Source organism: Pan paniscus, chromosome 10 (genome assembly GCF_029289425.2).
Source record: "Pan paniscus chromosome 10, NHGRI_mPanPan1-v2.0_pri, whole genome shotgun sequence".
In the NCBI taxonomy this organism is placed as follows: Eukaryota; Metazoa; Chordata; class Mammalia; order Primates; family Hominidae; genus Pan; species Pan paniscus.
The window spans coordinates 68,604,940-68,628,129 of NC_073259.2; the positions used below are offsets into that span (position 1 = coordinate 68,604,940).

Genomic DNA, 23,190 nt, shown 5'->3' on the forward strand with positions numbered 1-23,190 from the left:
CTGGGGGGAAAGGAGGGGCAGAGGGGAGGTGGGTAAAGAGGCCATTCCCACTAGTGGTGTGGGGGTCTCTTCAACTGGCAAAGAAGACTCATCAGAATTTAGGGATTCAAAGTCTCCAGCTTCATCAGGGTCTTTCCATGCATCCCCATTCCAATTTTCAAGATCCCATTCCTTCCCAATCAATAAACTCACTATAACTTATTTGTTTATTAAAACTCTTAAATAATTGACTGTGAGGTCTTTGAAGACCCAGAGTGGCACTTACTCCTGTATCCCCCAATGCCTAGTACAAGGTACTTGAAATATAGTCAGGACTCAAATAAAGATTTCTATTAAACTGAATTTTGCTTCTCAACATACCTCAGTTCTCCATTATTTAACTTTCATAGACTCAGTTTTGGCAGTTAGTAAATCTTTGCTTATGCATCAATCAAAGGTCTGCTAGTAGTGCCTCATTAATAAAAAACGGACTTGTTCACCAAGGGAAACACATAAATAACTAGTTTGCTCACATTTTCCCAAGATGATAGAAAACTTGTGTTAAAGAAAACTAAATATGGCCTGAGAGGGATTCCATACTTCTATATCTGAGTCCTTGTGGATGAACTGCACCTATCTTAATAGGTTGACAAGACTGAAAACCTAACTTAGGGGTATGCGCCTGTAAAAGAGCTGAGTCTTGGCCAATCCCAGTGGCCATATTTCAATGATTCATACACTGCTGAGCATTCAAACTGTGTTCAAATAAGGCAAACACCAACCTGTAAACAATCAAGCTGTTCTGTACCTCACTTCCCATTTCTGTACTTCACTTCCTTTTTTTGTCTATAAATCTTCTTCCACCATGTGGCAACACTGGAGTCTCTTTGAATCTGCTGTGATTCTGGGGGCTATCCAATTCACAAATCGTTCATTGCCCAATTAAACTCCTTTAAATTTAATATGGCTGAAGCTTCACTTTTAACAGATAGTGTCAGAAGCGGGATCCAAAGCAGAGCTTCTAACGACCCCCAGGAGCACTGAGTGAACAAGCAAGGTACCTGCAGGACCCATTTGTGTCCACTGATCTCAGAGTGGCTGGGGATTGCGTTAAGTTCTCTCTTGGATTTCAGAACTCCATGGATTTGTGTTTTGAGCTCTCTGAGTTTCTTTGACCAAATTTCTAATCCAGACTGGGTTTGGAAGTCATGACAGAAACTGGACTGGGTCCAGGAATGGATTTGATCCAGAAATTAACTGGCTAGGGACCAGTTAGAGGCCTCTTACATCTGACTGGGTCACAAAGAAACTGGTAGCAAACTGTAATATTGTAGGGGTTATAAAATTTGGCATTTGAAAATTCACACAGGGATTTTTACATTCTACCCCTTTGTTTCATTTTTCTGGTGTGCTTAGGTAAGGAAAAAAAAAAAAAAAACTGGCTAAGTTAATCAAGAGAACCTGAGAGTAAAGCCAACATTTTAGGTAAAAAATTGGATCCTTAATTTCTAGAAAACTGAGTTCCTTCCAGCTTACACATTAGACCCAAGAGGCAACGAAGTCTTACAGAAATGACAAAATCTTACTAAACATAACTTACAGTAAAACATTCCAAGTGAACAACAATCTACAGAAGTGCATTTAAAAATGAAGTTTCCCAAATTAATCTCATCTAGGGATGCCTATTAATATGCAGAAGCTTCTAAAAAAGATTTAGGGATGATGGGGCCCATCTGGGGGCAATTTTGAAAGCTGCCGGTCTGATATTGGGTGCTAGGCAGACTCGCTAATGTCTATGTTTTGTCACACGTATTTTGCACTGGCCAGAATGGAAAAAGATAATTTTCCTTTGTGTTGTGGCTTGGGCCTCAGGGTTATGGTGCGGTGAGCCAGGTCACTAGGGCCACTCAGGGAAAGGAAACCCAGAGGCTTGGCATGTTGGCAAAGGGGTAAGAATTTCTTACCACTCAGATTTCTGGCCTCTTTTTCTCTGTTCAAACTGGTTAAATGAATAGTAAAAATCACTGTTTATCTCCTCTGTGAAGTTTTAATTAACACAAAAAAGAATTCTGAGGCTGGTCTTAAGCTGTAGTGAATCTAGTGTGCTTAGTCTTTCTGTATTGTTCTGTCATAAAGAGGGGTACCTTAGGACAAAATACATGCCTAAAACCCTGGAAGCCCGCTGTTCAAGATGGCCCAGCAAACTGGTCAGTAATAACCTTTGCTGCAGATACCTGAAAGAAGAAAAAGAAAAAAATAATAATAAATGAGACTCCATCTTGTTTTGTATGTCCCTGGAAGCTTGACTTTGTAACTATCTGGCAATACTGTCTCAGTCTCCGCCATCACAATGGCTGCTGGCTCAGGGTTCAATTCCCAGCTTAGGCAATGAGTACTTTCTGCTTGATATTTGGGTGTCCTTTACCATTTTTTAATTATCTTACCCTCCACAAATCATCTTCAATTTTTCTATCTTTAAACACAAAAATATCAGCTGTTTGTCCTGGCTAAAGTCAGGTAATAAAAAATTTATAAGAACTTTTATTAAAGAGTCCTATGCTTAAAAGTCAGCTTAATTAAAAGCAGATATTCAAGCTCTAACAGCCTGGGACCCCTTGGGAAAAACAGGAGGCACCAGAGACCCTTTCCTGGCCCTGTTCTTCCAAAGACTTCATCCTATAGCCAGTAATCCAATTTAAAAACTTAGAAACTGGTAAATAGAAACTTACAACAACTGTAATAATCTTCTGTCTGTGCAGTTATATATGTGTTGTGTGTGTAATGTTTATATAAAAGAGCTCTAATTAATTGGTTTAAAGAAAAATAGGCACTTAAATATTTTGAAAGAAAAATAAAAACTGTAATGCCTTTTAGTTCAAGTGAATTTAGTAATCTTTGGGAAATAAAACATTTTCAAGATTTTTGACAAAAATAAAGATATATGGTCTAAATTATTCAGGTCAGATACTAGGTTTGTTAAATGCTTTAAGGTCATACACTGCCTTGACTTTAAAGCCCTGGGGACATATGGAATTAGCCAAGTTCCCTAGCTATGCAAAGAGGGTTATAAAGAAAAGAGATTTTACATAAGAAAGGATCTTGTATGGTAAATTATTGTCCTAAAGTAAAAAATGACTGGTTGTTTAAAAAGAAGGATGTTTAGGACAAGTCAGAAAGTACAAGCATGTTGTAGATGGTCTATGGAAGTTACGAAAGGATTAATGAAAGGAAATTTATGCACCAAAAGTGAAAGTTGCTAAGAATTACCATTTTAACATATAATTGAGACTACTGAAAAAAATAGGTTTACATGCAAAGTATGAGGAGAATGAAATGTGTTTTGGTAAAAGATTATAAGAAAGCATGGGAATGTAAATTTTTGCAAAGTTTAAAGGGTTAAAGGATTGTTTAAAATTAGATAAAGCTAAAGTTTTAAACAAGTTGTGAAAGTGTTATAAAAAATCTTGAGCTGGGTGTGGCAACTCACATCTATAATCCTAGCACTTTGGGAGGCCGAGGCAGGTGGATCACTTGAGGTCAGGAGATCAAGACCAGCCTGGTCAACATGACGAAACCCTGTCTCTACTAAAAATACAAAAATGAGCCAGGCCTGGTGGCAGGCACCTGTAATCCCAGCTACTCGGAGGGCTGAGGCAGGAGAATCACTTGAACCCAGGGGCCGAGGTTGCAGTGAGCCGAGATCACACCACTGCACTCCAGCCTGGGCAAAATAGTGAAACTCTGTCTCAAAAAAATAAGAAGAAGAAGACGAAGAAATAATAAATAATTAACATTATTAAAGAAATTCTGTGTGTGAACACACTGGCCAAATTTAAAGTGGTATTTTTCAGCTTTTCCATAAATTGAAAATGGGAATAAAAGCACAACAGGGTTTTTCTTAAAGCACTAACCTTCTCTTTCACAAAAATTGTAAAAGGTTATAAAAGGTTTATGAGAATCTCACCTTATGGTCAAACCAAGATTGAACTGATTTGTTTATATGGTTTATTAAAAATTGGGATTGACATTAATAGTAGACTAATGCAAGGGTGAAATTTGGCTTTCTCTCTTGAACAATATTTTCATGAACTATTAAAAGATAATGGGCCAGGTATGGTGGCTCACGCCTGTAATCCTAGCACTTTGGGAGGCTGAGGCAGGCAGATCACGAGGTCAGGAGATCAAGACCATCCTGGCTAACATGGTGAAACCTCATCTCTACTAAAAATACAAAAAAAAAAAAAATTAGCCGGGCATGGTGGCAGGCACCTGTAGTCCCAGCTACTCAGGAGGCTGAAGCAGGAGAATGGCATGAACCCAGGAGGCAGAGCTTGCAGTGAGCCAAGATCATGCCACTGCACTCCAGCCTGGGTGACAGAGCAAGACTCCATCTCAAAAAATAAAATAAAATAAAATAATGAAAGATTTTCTTTGCCTTTTGAATAAACTACCAAAAAGGAAGGGAAAGACAAGAGACAAAAGTTAAGTCTTCCCTCTATCAATGAGTAAAGATTTTTACCTTTTTAAAAATTTTTTAAATCATCATTTTAGCTAAATGAATGACTTACAGTAACCTGGATTCTATTTCATAATATCAAGTATTTTAAACCTTTAAAATATTTGATAGGCTTCTCAAAATCAAATTTCACCTTTAAAATGGTCTTTTCTGACATCCAACTTTGGAATGCTCCAGAGGGCCCCTGAAGCATTTAAGAGACAGGTAAACAGGATTATTTGGCATGTTAAGTTACATGGGAAACTTTATCAAAATAAAAATAATGTTTAGTCTCCAGGTTATACTTTAGTGAATTATATTAATATATGTTCCAAAATTGTATGGGACTTCTAAAATTCTATTATGTCTGAGTATATGCTATCAATCATAATTAAAGTTATTATGTTAAGTTATTGTAGACCACAGAAATAACCAAATTTCTTTGTCAATTGTGTTTTTAATTATAACTATTTAAAGTCATTTCCACAGTTAATTGCTTAATGCTGATGCAGTTTCTCAAAATTTCAAAAGCATGGCGTCTTTCAGGAGGTTCATGAAAGATGGAGAGGACCCTGAAAAGTACTCTTGAATACAGGTTTCTAATAGCTTTAGAATCATGTCATTTGAACTGGGTAAGAATTCCTGGAACTTTAATGAAAAGACTGACTGGGTTATAAAACTGCTAATCCAAGTAGAACAAAAATTAATTAAATACCAAGGAAATACTTTGCCAGATTTTCATGCTAAATGAGCAAATACTGAAATTATTTAGATACACAATTTGAATAAAATCCATGGTCTAAGTCAAATTACCTATGATAACCTATCAGTAATCAGTGCTATGCACCTAATTTGGAGAATCAAGTCCAATGTTAAGCATGGACTCATGAAAAACCAGAACAGCTGCCTTGTCCTTATTGAGTCCTTAAACCTTTTATTATTAAAAGTTCTGCATTCCATGACTCATCACGGAAAAGATAAAATGATCCAAATTAAATATATTGATGTGGTGACTTATAAATTGTGAAAATAGTTTATAACCAATGTTCCATTCCATATTCTTCAGAAGACAATCAAAGCTTCAGGTACATTTGCCTACCTGATGGGCCATTTAAACATTTATAAAGGGATTTCATTCGTCATTTTCAATGCATGTTTTCTGGTTGTATACAAACTTTCCCATGCAAGAGGACTGATGTTATAACATGAAATTATTATGCCCAGTGTATTTTCATCAGGTCAATAAAGCTTTTTATGGTTTTGAGGACAATTAACCCCTTCAGAATCCAAAGACTGGATCTTCTGAGAACATCAGAGAAAGACTGCCCTTGCCATCCACTCTGCAACAAAACTTTGGAACCTTGAACCTTGGGTTCATAATCTCACAACTGAGAAGGGTCCCTCCACACTTTTGGAACTGTACACCCATTGAAATCCTTAAGGTAAAGCTAACCAGAGAAGTTTCTCCCCAGAAGAAGTGGCATCCTTGATGTGAACAGCTTTTCCCAAGATCACAGATTAAGATTTCTCTACTATCATTAGACTCTTATCTTTGAATATTTTCTTCCTTGCTTATGTCTCTATGAACAATAGAAGTGGAAAAAAGGTCTGTTGTGTGCACTTACAGGATATACTTTTATTTGTGAAGAATTTTGCAGCCAGCCTTATACATGGATAATCTTACACTTTGAGAGATAAAAGATGAAGGCCCAATGTGAGTGAGAAACTTTGCCTCATAATCAGTCAGAAACAGAACATTGATTCACTCCTCTTAACCCACAACCTAGGTTAAAGAAAACATTGCCTGGAGGCCTTTACTTCCCTGGAAGGGCATCATTTGTTAGGTCCTTTTTCCACGATTTGGAATAAAAGAGGCAATGATTAGAAATGTATCCCTCATGATAGGCTCTATAGCATGATAGGCTTTATATACTGTAAAGGCTAGGGTTACACAACAGACTTTAAATTCTCTTGTAAAAGTCATGCTAAATAGTATTAAGTGGCTAAACACAGAAGTACCTGCAGCCTCTGGCACTTACGACCTATAGAGAAAACATCAGGTATTATAGAAACTCAGTTGCAAGAGATTAATGAAAAAACTACTTAGTTAAGTGAGTAGACCCTTTATCTAGCTCATTCTCTGATCTATTTGAGTTTAGGAGGTTTGGTTTATGGGGACCCTAGGTAAGAAGCATACTCCAAACCCTTGGTATTATCCTCCCGTAGTCATAATAATAGTCTCCCTAGTGCACTGTATTCTCTCAAAGGTTTTAAATGTTTGCATGCAGCCATCTCTAGAATATCTAACGGTCTCTCTTCAAGTGGAATGACAAGAGCTGAAAGAAATGTGTTACCATGAGGATACTGTAACCTATGAATGACATGCTGAGACTGGAAACCCAAATGATGTTAACAGAGAGTGGTGCTAAGGCCCTAAGTTTTGGTCACACTCTCACCTGAGAACCTGACCAAAAAGGTGGAATTTTTTTAAACAAAATTATGGGTGGCCATTGTTTTAGACTGAGCTCACTCACTAGGCCCCAACAGACCAAACCAAACAAAACTGGAGTTGCTCATGCTGAATGTGACATAATCAAACTAAGACTTTAAGGAAACACATAGATCCTACAGGAGAACAGACCTGGTTTGTTTTTCCCCTGTAAACAGGACATTCCAGCATAAGGAGGTACTCTTGTTCCTACCTTTGCGAAACTCACTGTTCTACTGTTTCCTGGTGGGTTTCAAGACCAAATAAGTACATTTACTACAATGATTGTGACATTAATGACTAAAGTTGTGCTCAATCTCTCAAAAATTGAGAAAATGAGCAAAAGGGGAGAATTGCTAAAGCAAACCAAATATAGCCTGAGAAGGACTCTATACTTCTATATTTGAGTCTTTGTGGACCAACTGCAACCTAACTTAATAGGTTGACAAGACTGAAAACCTAACTTAGGAGTATGCGTCTGTAACAATAGCTGAGTCTTAGCCAATTCCAGCAGAAAGACTTCAACCATTCATACACTGCTGAGTGTTTAAACTGTGTTCAAATAAGGGAACCAATCCAAATGTTTTATACCTCACTTCCAATTGCTGTATGTCATTTCTTTTTTGTCTACAAATCTTCTTCCACCGTGTGGCTGCAATAGAGTCTCTTTGAATTTGCTGTAATTCTGGGAGCTGCCCAACTTGCAAATTGTTCATTGCTCAATTAAACTCCTTTAAATTTAATTTGGCTGAAGTTTTTCTTTTAACACTTGTTTTAACCACTCATTTTCATTTTTCCTTGAATTAAAAATGCTGGTATACTCAGCACATTTTTCATCTCATCCTGACTTTAGTATGAATAACCTGTCATTTTTTTTTTACCTCCGTACTTAATATGTAATTGAGTACCAGTATCTATAAATGACTTCTAATTCATATAGACTTTAATCCACTCAATATAACTATTAGACTTGTATGTTAAAAAAAAAAAGTCTGAAGCACACCTTCATTCGCCTTTCCCTCTTCATTCTCCCTTCTCTCTTCACTCTCCTTTCTCTCTATAATTGAGCATATTCCTGACAAAAGTGACATCCTATGAGCAATATCTGAAAGAGTTTTCCTCTTCACCATTATGAAGACTAGCCGAGTCATTAACTAAAAATCCAAGGCTTTCCAACAGGCAATCTAGGCACTCCCAACATTCTTCATATGCCATAATGTCAGGGTCCTAAAGAAATGTCAACTGATTCTGTTCCTCTACCGAGTAAATATGTAATAAATCTTAAAAATGTTAATTATGCATGGTAGCAATGATACTAAAAAGTTTTATTTACTAAATTCCTATAATTGCGTATAAGTATTCCTTTAATTGCGTATAAATGTATTTGGTTGATTTTTTATATTTTACACTAACTAGACACTACAGAAGAATTAGCTGTACTTCTAGAAACCCACTCTCTTCACCTTGAGCAACTTTGTGGTGAGCCTTTGGCAGCAATATATACCACCCAAACATGAGACACCTGTCTGGTAACAAATAAGTAAATAAATACCTAGCTTAAAACTACACATGATTCAAATGTAATAAGGAGAGTAAAGAGAAGAGAAAAATACATCTTAGAAATACCTAACATGACTTTCCCTCACAAAAAAATGCAGGAATATAAAGCAGGTCCTTTGCATCCTTAAATTCATGATAAGTGTGAAAATTTGAAATTGCTTACACTAGGAATTGCTAATTTTGCATTCTGAATGATGAAATATATCATAGCATTACTTCCCCAAAAAATGCCAGTATGCATCATTTTATTTTTAATCAGAAAATTAATAATCAAAATAAATGCATATCAGGGACTGGCTAATATGAGCATGAAAAAGCATCTCTAGTAATCATTTACAACATCTGCAAACCATTACTGTCTTCCTCATGCAGAAAAGTGATATAAATTAAATAAAACACAAAAACTCACATATATTCATATCGTAAGAACCCAAAGATACAATACAGCTACATTTTAACCCCATGTTCTTACCAATTTTTTGAGGGCACCAATCATGTGACTCTCTTCTACAGCACTGGAAAATAATATTCTCAATTATGACTGCCAGGTACCATAGCTTGATAAGCATTCAGTTAAATGCTTTAAAAAGGGACAGAGGGAGAGATCATTTACCTTCAATAATTAAGGCATCAAAACCCACAAATACATGTCTAGACATTTTCACAAAATCAAGGAAAAACTGGGCTTCTGGTTGTTTTTTTTAACTAGGAAATTCCATTAACCAGAAAATCTAATTTCTCCAAGTAATATGTTCAGGCATAGCACACAGTGTTTAATAATATTAAGTATAATCATTTTGGCAATTCAATTGAATTTTTAGCCATAATTCACAAGCCTAAACTGAAGATTTCCTCTATTTAAAACTAACTCAAATTATTTAAGAACAAAATTACATAATGGCTAATAATGCTCTATGTCTGTACCATACTACTTATTATTAATAAAAGTAGCTTACGTTCTACCTTATCAGATCTCTTTCACTCATATAATCAACAATTCAACTTTTTCTACATGTATAAATTCCTAACTATACTGCAGACACCTCCCTAAATTTAGGAACAGATTGTAATTTTCATCCTGCAGAATTTTCACAGCACTAAGCAGATGCCTAATATTGTTAAATGGTTTGCTACATATGGGAAATTTTTACATATCTGAATTAGAATAATCCCTAAATGATCTCTTATATGAAGCTGTATACCACAGATGATAAACATGAAGCAAAGTGGTGGAATATAAGTATAATTGGGATAAGGTGACATTAAGAAGAACTTGGGCTATTAAAATACTACACAGTGACATCAGCAGGAATAGTGGAGTTAAGGAACTCCAAAAATCCTTTCCTCCATAAAGCAAGAACAACAGTGGCAAAAATTGTCAAAGTCAACTTTTTTCAGAACTCTAGAAATTAATCAAAGGCTCGCATCAATCTAGGAAGAACATATTACAGAAAAATGGCTGATTTTCATTAAGAAAAGCAAGTTTTATGGCATTTTAATCTCATCCCTCTATCCCCAGTACCATGAGAGCCTTGAAAACTAGAAGGCTCAAAAATCACAATAAAATCCAGCAGCCTAGCAGCCACCAGGAGGGGCAAAATAGGGCTGGACCTCCTCCAAAACCCCGTTCCCAGAAATTGTCATTATTGACCTGTCTGGCAGTTCCCTGGAAAACACCACTCCTTTACTTGTCTTTATTTGACCTAAGAGCTTGTCCAGTGCCAATAACCTTTTCCCCAGATAGCATTTGTCAAAAACAAACAGAGCCAACTGTTTAACATCAACTTGCCTGAGGTGGCAGTAACAGTTGGGGCAAACAACAAGCTGACCAGAATCTTAAAAGGAAAAGCTAGGTAATGAAATGTCAATAGGGGATTTTGATAAGATCCAACATATTCCTTGAACTCCAGATGGCCAAGCTCATGCAAGTACTCAGTAAAGAATTGAAAAGGCGACCTAAGCTTTGACTTCTTGCTACTCTTTAAGCTCTGTACAAGTGGGAACTAAAAGCTAAAGTAGAGTTATAAACTGCCTAAGCATTGAAGGCATGCCCCATCATGCACACAGAGACCACCAGCAAAGGCTGGGAGACTCATTGCTTCCAAGCATTAGGGAAATAACTGTCCAATCATTCGCTGTCCAGTACTAACCATGCAGGGACTTTGGTGGCCACACATAAAAAGAATACAAAGTTTACATAAAGAGTTCAGGAAAGTCACTATGCAAACAAATAACAAGAGCAGCAACAAGAAGAAACCCTGAGAAGGAGAATCTGATTTCCAGAGTTACCACATTAGACATTATTTAATTATCTAATTTTCAACAAAAAATTGTGAGACATGCAAGAAGCAAGAAAGGATGATCTATACATGGAGAGAAAAAAGGCAGTTAATTGTCCCAAAGGAAGCCCAGACATTGAACTTATGAGACAAAGACACTAAAACGTTTTCTCTAAATATTTTCTTAGATATAGTTTCAAAGAGCTAAAGAAAACCATATATGAAGTATGATAACAATATCTCACCAAATAGAGATTATTAATGAAGAGATAGAGATTACAAAATAAAGAAACAAACATTGTGGAATTAAAAAGTATAATAATTTAATTCAAAAATTCACTAGAAGAGTTCAACTGCACATTTGAGCTGGCACAAAAATCAGTGAACTTGAAGATAGGTCAATTGAGATTATCCAGGCTAAGGAACAGAATGAAAAAAGAATGAAGAAAAATAAACAGAGCATCAAAGACCTATAAGAAACCATCAAGCATACCAACATACGCATAATGAGAGAACCAGAAAAAGAGGAGAAAAAGGAAGGAACAGAAAGAATATTTGAAGAAACGATACAAGGAAACTTCTCTAATTTGATGAAAAGCATTAATCTATACATCTAAGAAGCTCAATAAACTCAAAGTAGGAAAAAATTCAAGAGATCCACACTGTAACACATCATAACCAAACTTTCGAAACATAAAGAGAGAATACTGAAAGCAACAAGAGAGAAGCAACTCATCAAAAATAGGGAATCGTCAAAAAGATTTCCTATCTGATTTCTCATTAAAAACCACGGAGGCCAGAGGCAGTGGAAAGATACATTCAAATTCCTAAAAGAAAAAGACTGCCAACTAAGAATTCTAATTCTAGCAAAACTATTCTTTGAATATGAAGAAATTATGACTTTCTCAGATAAACAAAACCAAAGAGAATGTATGCTAGCACATCTTATCTACGAGAAATACTAACCTGGGTCTCTCAGGCTGAACTGAAAGGACAAGAGACAGTATACTTGAATCTACATAAAGAAATTAAGAACACTGGTAAAGATAACTACATAGGTAAATATAAAAGAAAATATAAATGTATGTTTGGTTGTGGCTCTTTTCTCCTATGTGATTGAAAAGACAGCTGCATAAATCAAGAATTATAAATCAGTGTTAATGGATACTGTATTAATGTAGAAAGATGTAACTTATGCAATAATAGCGTGAAGGAAGGGGAGGGAATATATAGGAACAAAATTTGTAAACTTAAATTTAGTTAGTATTAGTTAATATAGATTGTTATAAAATAAGGTACTATTTGTAAGTCCCAGGGCAACCACTGAGAACTCAAAAAATATTTAGTAAAAGAAACGTCAAGGCCGGGTGCAGTGGCTCACAACTGTATTCCCAGCACTTGGAAGGCCAAGGTAAGAGGATCACTTGCGGCCAGGAGTTCAAGACCAGCCCAGGCAACAGAGTAAGAACCTGTCTCTACAAAAAAAAAAAAATTATCCAAGCATCGTGGCACACACCTGTAGTCCTAGCTACTAGGGAGGCTCAGGCAGGAGAATCACTTGAGCCAAGGAGCTGGAGGCTGCAGTGAGTTATGATGGTGCCACTACACTTCAGCTTAGGCGATTCTGTCTCTTAAAAAAAAAAAAAAAGAGAAACATCAAGGAAATTAAAATGGTACATTAGAAAATATATACTTAATACAAAAAAAGGCAGAGAAAGCAATAATGTAGTAATTAAGGAATGACAAAAAATTACTTGATATACAGAAAAAATAGCAAAATGACAGACATAAATACTACCTTAAGCATTAGTAAATACATTAACTGTAAATGGATTCAACACTCCACTCATAAGTCAGAAATTGCTAGACTGAATAAAAAGAGAAATAAATCTCTTCTGCATAACCAACGAGATAAAACTTAAAATATCTAAATATCTCATGAAAACTATCACCATTTATTAAACATTCTTCTCATTCAGCAAAATGGAAAATAGGTATTCATTGCCACTTGTCTTCTGATTCAGGGTGGCCCATTTAATGTCATTCAGCTTTCACAGGCTTATTTTGTTTTTCATGCCCAATTCTGGCAAACTAAGCAAAAGGTCTAACCTAATTTTAAGTTGTCTGTATAAAATTCGTAATTAAAATGATACTTAATCTCATCTTTAATCACTATCTTTTACTGATGTCTAAGCATGTAGTTTTTAAATAATATTCATATAAGCCCATCTGTCAGTGAAGCATATTCATAGATTAATGGATCTTGCATAACACTGCAGCACTGTCTTTACTACAATTGCAGAAGTTCTGAATTCTCATAATATAAAATGTAAGCAGCTTTTTAAAATGACTATGTAGACCTACTCTTTAACCGCAGGGCTGAACATAATAAAAAACATAGGAGGTGGTAGACACAGAAAAGCCAACCTTCTCTGAATACAAGGAAAAAGTGATTTCATACTTCACAAACTAATTATTTCATTCACATAGTCCATGTTGAAATGTAAATACCAAAATGTACATATCCTTCTAAGGAAAACAAATTGTTTTACCAGAATTATAACAGAGCTCATTTTATAAAGTAATTAACATTATTTTTTATCTCCATTTATTAAACCTATAATTCTTCACATTTCAAAATAAATAAATTGTTGTATCCTCTACTAGTCACAGTAAATATGATCCTAATTATTTAAGTAAAATTGTATGGCATATAGCCAACAATAATCTTTACGCCACTTAGAAAATAAGAATAGACTTAGGATATAAATTTGGACAAACATTTCAGAAGTACTGATAACATCTCATGCTAATTTGCTAATCTGCTTAGTAAATTTATTGTTAGCATTAAAATTAATATATTCAAAATAAACATAAAATATACAAAATACCTAAAATAACATAATACTCATAGTATAGCCTACGAATAAAAGCACAGATTCAGGAAGATTTGTGAACAAACTCAAGCTCTACCACTTACTATTAATACAACCTTAGGTAAGTTTGCTCACTTGGAGACAGTTTCCTTTGTCTATGAAATGGAAAAAAATGTTACTACCAAAAAGTAGCAGTTGGAATTCAATAAAACAACATACATAAAGGGTTTTACATGATGCTAGGCACAAAGATTTCTATAATTCTTATCAAAAGAAGAGCACAGGTGGTATATTACATTATACGTAATTCACCAGTAACTCTGTATAGATCAGTGGAAACAAAATAGTATAGGCAGAAAAGTTATTTAATGATTACAGACTCTAAACCACTTAAAAAACGGTTTGAACTAGACCGATCTCTAAGGAACTCTGTTTCTGAAATTCAAAGATTCTACCTTAAGGTGATGCCCAAAAAGCCAATGATACTGACCCCAAATTTCTTACAATAAATAGCCTAAAGAACAAATTTCAAGAGCACCAAACAGAGGCAGTGGATATAAGAACCTGAAAAAAAAATGTATATACTTTGAGTGATAATCATATTTTTATAAATTACTTTGAAAAATTATCAGAGTTAAGCACAAATATTTAATGTTAATTTCAACAGGGAAAACTGAAATACAATTTTACTATTTAACAATAAGAAAATCATTAAATGATGGGCATATCCATATAACACAATAACCCATAACCATTACAAATCAAGTTTTCAAAATAATTCATGATGTAAGTACTCCCAATGTGATTCTGAGTGAAAAGGGCAAAATATAAAACAGTATTAACAATTTTGTTTTTAAAATATATTTGCAAAAGAAAAGACTGAAAGAAAAGCCACCACAATGTTTGCAGCAGTTACCTCAGATTACTGAAAATAGGGTAACTTTTTTTATAGTCTTCCTTTATTTCCAACTTTCTACTGTAATCAACTATCATGTTCACAATCAAAAAAGCAATATAACATTCATTTATGGTTAAATTTTAAAGCTCTAAGCAGGAGTTAAAGAGAACTTCCTTGGCTGGGTCAAAATGATATCCACAAAAAACTTACAGCTAACTACTCAATGGTAAAAGACTGTATACCTTCTCTACTAAGATGAAGAGCAATGCAAGGATATCTGTGCTGATCTGACTTGTTCTAGTTAACATTAGTAGAGGTCCTAGCCAGTGCAAAGAGACAAGAAAACAAAATAAAAGGCAAACAAATGAGAAAATGTGAAATAAAGCTGTCTCTACCAGCAGACAGCAGTAGCTACAAAAGCTACTAGAACGAACTCGTGAGTTTAACAAGGTTGTAAAATTCAAAAATTCAAGATCAATATTAAAATACTGATTCACTTACATAAGTAATTGGAAATTTAAAAATTTTTAAAGGTTACTGTTTACAACAGAACCAAACAACATAAAACATTTAGATACAAACATAACAAAATATGCGCAACATTTTTATGCGGAAAGCTTAAAAACAGAGAGATAAATCAAAGACCAAATAAACGTAGAAAGGTTGTTTCATTTTGTTTTCTCTCTTGAAAGAGGCTCTCTCTGTTGCAGAGGCTAGAGTGCAGTGGCATGATCACAACTCACTGTAGCCTCTACCTCCCAGGCTCAATCAATCCTCCCACCTCAGCCTTCCAAGTAGCAGGGACTACAGGTGCATGGCAACACACCCAGCTAATTTTTCTCATTTTTGTAGAGATGCGGTTTTGCCATGTTGTCCAAGCTGCTCTTGAACTCCTGGGCTCAAGCAATCCTCCCACCTTGACCTCCCAAAGTGCTGGGATTACAAGCATGAGCCACAGCAGTGGGACAGGAAAGGTATTTTATTAATGGATTAGAAAACAACATTTTTAAGATGTCAATTCTCCCCAAATGGATCCATAACTTCAATGCAATCATACTAAAAATTCCACAATGCTTTTATATAGAAATAAAGAGATTCTAAAACGTACATGGAAAGAAAAAGAACTCGAATACTCAAAAATTTTTGACAAACAACAACAAAGTTGGAGGACTCAGGCTTTTTGACTTCAAGATACACTATAACGCTACCATAATAAGGACTGAGGTTTTAGCCAAACAGACGCACAGAACAATGGAACAAAATAGAGTCCACAAAGCAAACCACACAAACATAGTCAACCGATTTTTGACAAGGCAAGCCAAAGAAATTTAATGAAGAAAAAATAGTAATGAGAGGTGAAGCCGGCTGGGCTTCTGGGTCAGGTGGGGACTTGGAGAACTTTTCTGTCTAGCTAAAGGATTGTAAATGCACCAATCAGAGTCTGTGTCTAGCTAAAGGTTTGTAAACGCACCAATCAGCACTCTGTGTCTAGCTAATCGGGTAGGGGACTTGGAGAACTTTTCTGCGTAGCTAAAGGATTGTAAATGCACCAATCAGCGCTCTGTGTCTAGCTAAAGGTTTATAAACACACCAGTCAACACTCTGTCAAAATGGACCAAACAGCACTCTGTAAAACGGACCAATCAGCACTCTGTAAAATGGACCAATCAGCTCTCTGTAAATGGACCAATCTGCAGGATGTGAGTGGGGGCCAAATAAGGGAATAAAAGCAGGCCACCCAAGCCAGCAGGAGCAACCCCTTCGGGTCCCCTTCCATGCTGTGGAAGCTTTGTTCTTTCACTGTTCGCAATAAATCTTGCTGCTGCTCACTCTTTGGGTCCACACTATCTTTATGAGCTGTAACACTCACAGTGAAGGTATGCAGCTTCACTCCTGAAGCCAGCGAGACCACGAACCCACCAGGAAGAACGAACAACTCCGGACATGCCACCTTTACGAGCTATAACAATGAGCTGCAACACCCACCACAAAGGTCTACAGCTTCACTCCTGAGGCCAGCGAGACCACAAACCCACTGGGAGGAACAAACAACTCAGGACACGCCACTTCTATGAGCTGTAACACTCACCGCAAAGGTCTGCAGCTTCACTCCTGAAGCCAGCAAGGCCACAAACCCACCAGGAGGAATGAACAATTTCGGATGCGCCACCTTTAAGAGCTGTAACAATCACTGCAAAGGTCTGTGGCTTTGCTCCTGAAGTCGGCAAGACCATGGACCCACCAAAGGAAGAAACTCCAGACACATCTGAACATCTGGAGGAACAAACTCCAGACACACCATCTTTAAGAACTGTAACACTCACTGCGAGGGTCCGTGCCTTCATTCTTGAGGTCAGCAAGACCAAGAACCCACTGGAAGGAACCAATTCTGGACACAGTAAGAATAGTCTTTATCAAGAGATGGTGCTGCAAGACTGGGGCATCCATACACACACACAGAGAGAGAGAAAGAGAGAGAGAGAGTCTTGACCCCTACCTCACACTATATGCAAAAATTAACTCGAAATTGGTCACAGACCTAAATCTAAAATTTAAAGCTACAAAAGTTCTGGAAGAAAACATAAGAAAAAAATCTTGGCAACGTTGGATTAGGCAAAATTTCTCATGATAAAAAAGCACAAATCGTAAGAGAAAAAACTGATAAACTGGACTTCACCAAAATTTAAAACTTCTGCTCTTTGAAAGATACTGTTAAGAAAATGAAAGGACAAACTACAGACTCAGACTCGAAGGAAATGCTGTGAACATATATACGATAATGAATTTGTATCCAGACTGTATAAAACACTTGCAAACCAATAACAAACAACCCTATTAAAAATGAACAAACGATTTCAGCAGACACTTAATCAAAGAAGATACACAGATGGCAAATAATAGCACAGGAAAAGACGCTCAATATGTTAGAAGAAAAATTCAAATTAAAACATAAATGGGTTTTCACTAAACGCATGTTAGAATAGCTAACATTAAAAATAAAATGACAAGTGCTGACCAGAATGTGGAGCAACTGGAACATCAAACATCACTTGCGGGAATGCAAAATGAAACAGCTACCTTGGAAAACAGTTTGGTAATTTCCTTCTTTTTTTTTTTTTTGTTTTTGAGATGGAGTTTCACTCTGTCACCAGGCTGGAGTGCAGTGGCACGATCTCAGCTCACTGTAACCTCCGACTCCCTGGTTCAAGCAATGCTCCTGCCTCAGCCTCCTGAGTAGCTGGGATTACAGGCACCCGCAACCACGCCCAGCTAATTTTTGTATTTTTAGTAGAGACAGAGTTTCACCATGTTGACCAGGATGGTCTCGATCTCCTGACCTCATGAGCTGCCCACCTCGGCCTCCCAAAGTGCTGGGATTACAAGTCTGAGCCACTGCGCCCGGCTGGTAATTTCTTTTAAGGTTAAACATGCACTTGCACACGGCCCAAGAATTCCATTCCTAGATGTGTAACCAAAAGAAATGAAAACATATGTCTACACAAAGACTTGCACCTTAATGTACAAAGAACAGCACATGAATGTTTATAGTACCTTCATTCCTAAATGCCAAAAATTGTTCATCAAATGGCGAATAAACATACTATGATATATTCACACAATGAAATACTACTCAGCTGTAAAAAACAACCAAGCATCAACAAACATGCATCAACATGAATGAATCAAAGCATTAAGTGAAAGAAACCTGAAACATAAGGCTACATACTGTATGATTCCATTTACATAACATACCAGAAAAGACAAAGCTATAGATAGGGACAGAGAACAGATCAGTGGTTGCTAGGACCTATGAGTGAGGGGAGGAAACTTTTTAGAATGATGGGAATATTATTTGTCTGGATTGTGGCAGTGGTTCCATTATATGCATTTGTCAGACTTTATACAGCAATATAATAAAAATTACTTTTTTACTTATAAATCATACCTCAATAAAACTTGATTTTTTTTAAAAAAAGCAACATATGCCCTTTTTAAAAATATGCATCAATTTAAATGAGCTAAACCAAACTTACTGAGTATGGGAATAGGGCAGGGAGGAACAGTAAGGAGACCAAAAATCCTTAAAATACTGGAAATCTAAAATATTAATTTATCGTTAGTAAACAAGAAACAGATATACATAAACACCAAGAGTTAATCCAAAGAGAGATGCCTTTTTCAATTAAGTTCTCATTGTTTGGACAGAAAATAAGAAAATTTGATAAACTTTCAAGGAAGATTAAAAATCACAAGGAACAGGTTGATAACGGAGTGCTGTAATTATGACCTACAGTTTGGGAACAACTTATCTAAAACACTCCCCTTCCATTTTACTTAATGGAACCAGTCTTATCCACCCATCCACTCTACTCCACTCCCACTCCGTCTTCTACTATCTTCATTCATAACAATCATATGTAATGCATACATCTGACACATATAGATAAGAGTACAACATAAAATGCCTATTACACCAAATTCCTGTTTGTCCATTTAAGCTCCAGACAAGCTCATTTTTAAACGTCTTTTTTCTCTTTTTTAATGCCACCCAAAACCAAAGTGATGTCCCTCTGGGATGATTTTCTGCAGTTTCTTTTGTGTGTTATTAAGTACTAAGATGATCAAAATAAACAAAAATGTCTCAGAAGTTTTGAGTGGATCACTCCAATAAGAAGCTACATTTTTCCATTTAATAAAAGTTAAGAGGTAAGTTGTAACTTTCATCACTTTGTTTTCTTTATGTTTATTCCATTGGGCTTATACTGTTGCTAGGAAACCAGTTCATAAGATTTCCCAGCCCACAGAACACCCTCCTAGGCAGCCTGGAGGATACCAAACTTCGTAACCAGGGCAATTCTCTACCACACAGTTTACTGGTTAGCCAACACCATGCAGGTGCACTCTGCCTGGCATGACCCTTACTACATTTACCTAATAGGTACAGACAGTATAGCCAATCCCCTCAACGCAATAGAAATTGTAGCAGAGGGCAATCAGGTGATCATTAAGTGTAGAACTCTCCGACAGCAGGGAACACAACAGCGAATTTGTTGTCAGTCCCTGTCACCCCACCCAACTAAATATTGTTGGGGGGGAAGGGTTGCCTTAAATTGTGAAGTAAAATGTCAGCCCACTCCAATAACTCCACCACGCATCATGCAAACTGCTTCCAAAAACCATCATCCAACTCCCACCCGGATTAATATTTGGAGAGAAAGGTGGCATCAGTATCCGCACAGCTGAGAGGGGAGGGAAGGAAAGAGTCAGAATTCATAAGGGGCCGCTGAGTCACCTAAAATTGTGGCCAAGACTTTACCCTCCAGGAAATCGAGCTCTGCCCCAACTCTCATCAAGGAAGCAAGTGAGAGTAGCAGCAGCAACATCATCCTACCAAAAAAACACCAGGGCAGCTTTTAATAGAGTTCCACTCCTTAAAGTGAAGCCAAAAATAGGTTTCATGTCCAAAGCTTTCCTCCGCAGTAGGCGACACGCGCAGATGGAGAAAATATCTTTATTGTTGGGAAAAGGAGGCGTGCTAACGGGGACGAAGGATACTTCACCACTTGGCAAAGTTACTGGCTCCTGCCTTGACCCTGAAATGCCACTTTTATTGCAACATGTGGCCCAAGAAACTCTAAGGAAATGTGGCTGGCAGACGCTGTAGAGCTTTTACCCCGATGTACTTGGCAAAGTAAAAGGGGATACATAAACCAGGCGCGTTCTGTGTAATCTAAGCAAGAATCAAGGTCTCCGTTCGGTAGGCGCTTCGGTGACACAATAATCACGTGTTCGTGGGCGTAGACTTTCGAAAACACTCGATTCTGGGACGTGCAGGTACCGGTACCTACCGGCGAGCGCAGGAACGAGTGGGCACTCCCACCCCCGGGAGCTGGCTCCGTTCCCGCAGGAGGTTGGTCACGCCCCCTGACTCCTGGTCGCTGCGACAGCCAAGGGCGAGGCCGCAGCAGGCGGGCTGCAGGCGGCGGAAGCTCGTCCGCGCTCCTCCGCCGGTGGGGCGCTCTCCGCTCGCCTCGCGCGGCCCCGACCCCAAGACCCAGGCCCCGGAAGGCGAGCGTTCACTTACCTGCTCCCCTCTCTCGCTCTCCGCTGCCGCTGCTGCGCCGCTCACCCACGCTGCCCGGTGAGCCACCCACAGCACACAGACCCCTACGCGTACACCCGAGGCACGGCCCCAGGCCCTTGAGGGGAGACCGCGGCCCAGCCACACAGGTTGGGGTAGCCCACGCACCACCCGGCTTCGAACACCTCTGCCCCCGGAAGTTGATTTCCGCCAAGGCCCGCCCAACACAGCGCCCGTCACTCAACGTAAACACGCGCGTCACGTGGCCCCAGGCCGAGGCCCGGGTCGGGGCCCCATGTTCAGAGCCCTGCCACCCCAGCTTGAGCGTGGTCTTTGGAGCGTTGCCCTGTGAAAAGGGGTGACTTTGCCATGCTCCTTCCCAGTCTACCTCCTGTTAGTTACAGTTTCTCATTCCTCTTGAGTAGCAGGCCCTGTTTCTCCACCTGATCCCTGCAAATAAACCGTCCCCAAAAATCAAAATGAGTTCCACCTGGAACTTTGTAGGATTGGTCCTAAGAAGATCCCGCTGAATCTCTTCACCACTTCCTAGCAGAGTACAGTAAAACCGGGGACTAAGCAAAGTGGCTGACATGTAGTAAGTGCTCAAGAAATGGATGTTGACTAGATGCTTCCTCTCATCTTTGCCTGTCTGAACTCTCAAGCACCGGATGCAAGTAGACTGAGAGCCTCCGCCAACCAGTAAGATGACTTCGGTCAAAGAATTCTGCTCTAGAGTTACTTTTGTTCTTGTCTTCAACTCCAGATCACAGCAATTCATACGTGCCATCTCTGTTGCAGAGTTTTCTTGCAAAGCCTTTCTTAAAAGCTTTCTGTCAAATAGCTTGTCCTGAAGCAATAGGAAAAGAATAGCTTAATTCACAGATTATTTATTTGAAAGGAAGGAATGATTATATAGATGTCTTTGTCCATTTCAGACTGTCAATAGCGATGAGAGAAACAGTCAACTAGCAGTCCACTCGTGAATGTTTCTTCTGTTTTTGCCATGGAAGGATTTTGAAGAACATTCATTCAACAAATTTTTATTGATTGTATACCACATACCTAGTCCTGGGCCAAGTTTTGACAATTCAAGAGTGAACAAGGTAACACTCAAGATATTTGTCTTCAAGAAGCTTACAGTCTAGTGAGAAAGAAAGACACTAACCTGGGGACTTTGAGCATAAATCTCTGGAATATTCACATTCCTTGTATAACAAGTATTCTTTCATCCTTGGACACTGGGTTTCTCATCTGTTGAACAAAATTGGCTTAAACCTGTAATCTCTGTTCTGTACTGGAAGTGGAAAATATTAGCAAGGCATCCTGACAAGTCTGCCATAAGTGCTGGCCTAAGTAGTTAATGAGCAGTTTCAGTATTGAGCAAGTCACCTTGACTACATTATTTTTCCAGCCCACCCCCTTCTTTATGCATACAAAAAACATTTCTATTGTAAGAAATATAATGCTTTCTTACACATATTTTTTTATCTGTCTACTAGACTACCAAGTCAAGGGACCACTTCTCACTTGTATATCCAGCAATCTACTCACTTCTCATTTGTCTTTGTGTATCCAGCAGTCTAGCAAAGTGTCTAGTTAGAAAAAAGGTATTCATAAATATTTCTTAAACTTAGTAAGGTTACCTTTATATTATTTTGTCTCTCATATCTCTTTCTGCTGGAAACCAGATAAGTTTCTGGGAGTTCCTTCCCATTGATGTACTTACATGTTCACTCTGTCCCGATATTCAATACTAAACTGTATTCCATACTAAACAGATTTATAATAAGTAACTAATATTTATTATTAATATTTGCTATGTGCCTGGCATTAGATTAAATATTTTAAATCCCATCTATAACTTACCACAATAATTTTACAAAGTAGGTATATTAATATATTTACACTTTAGATGAGGTTACAGATTTAGGAAGTGTAAATTGACCAAGTGGATTTAAAGCCAGATCTGCCCAACAGAAGGGCTTGTTTATTCACTATAGCACATCACTTTGCTTTTTATATCACTTATTTATCAGTGAATTCAAATCCTACCAACTCCATGAAATCTTTCTTCCTTCCCCACAGTAATCTTTTTCTTTATAAACAATTCAGTGATTTTAGTATATTCACAGAGTTATGCGTGCTTTACCACAATCGATTTTAGAGTATTTTCACAGCCCCAAAAAGAAACCCCATACCCTTTGGCCCCAACTTCTCCCTCCTCTCCCCAGCCCTAGGCAACCAGTAATCCACTTTCCGTCTGTATGCATTTGTCTATCCTGAACATTTCATATAAATGGAATCATGCAATGTGTGGTCTTTTGTGACTGGCTTCTTTCACTTAACATGTTTTCAAAGTCCCTCCATCGGTTGGGTTGTTTCTGCTTTTTGAATATCATGAATAATGCTTCTGTTGACATTCATGTACAAGTTTTCGTGTCAACATATGTTCTCATTTCTCTTGGATATATACCTAAGAGTGGAATTGCGGGGTCATATGGTAACTCTATGTTTAACCCCTTGTGGAACTACC

The 23,190-nt window shown here is 37.6% G+C and overlaps 1 protein-coding gene across 4 annotated transcripts in view; it reads right to left on the reverse strand.

The window, feature by feature from the left end:
• The window catches only part of CCDC91 (coiled-coil domain containing 91), a 388,370-nt gene extending 367,492 nt beyond the window's left edge, over nucleotides 1-20,878 (reverse strand). Inside the window, exon 1 of one of the 4 annotated variants that reach the window (XM_055095798.2) lies at nucleotides 20,661-20,798. The gene's annotated coding sequence lies outside the window, so the exon portion shown is untranslated. Of the gene's footprint in view, nucleotides 1-20,660 lie in introns of all 4 variants that reach the window. The other 3 variants (XM_063593136.1, XM_055095799.2, XM_008954274.6) reach the window with 3 other exon arrangements.
• Nucleotides 20,879-23,190: the final 2,312 nt, after the last annotated feature.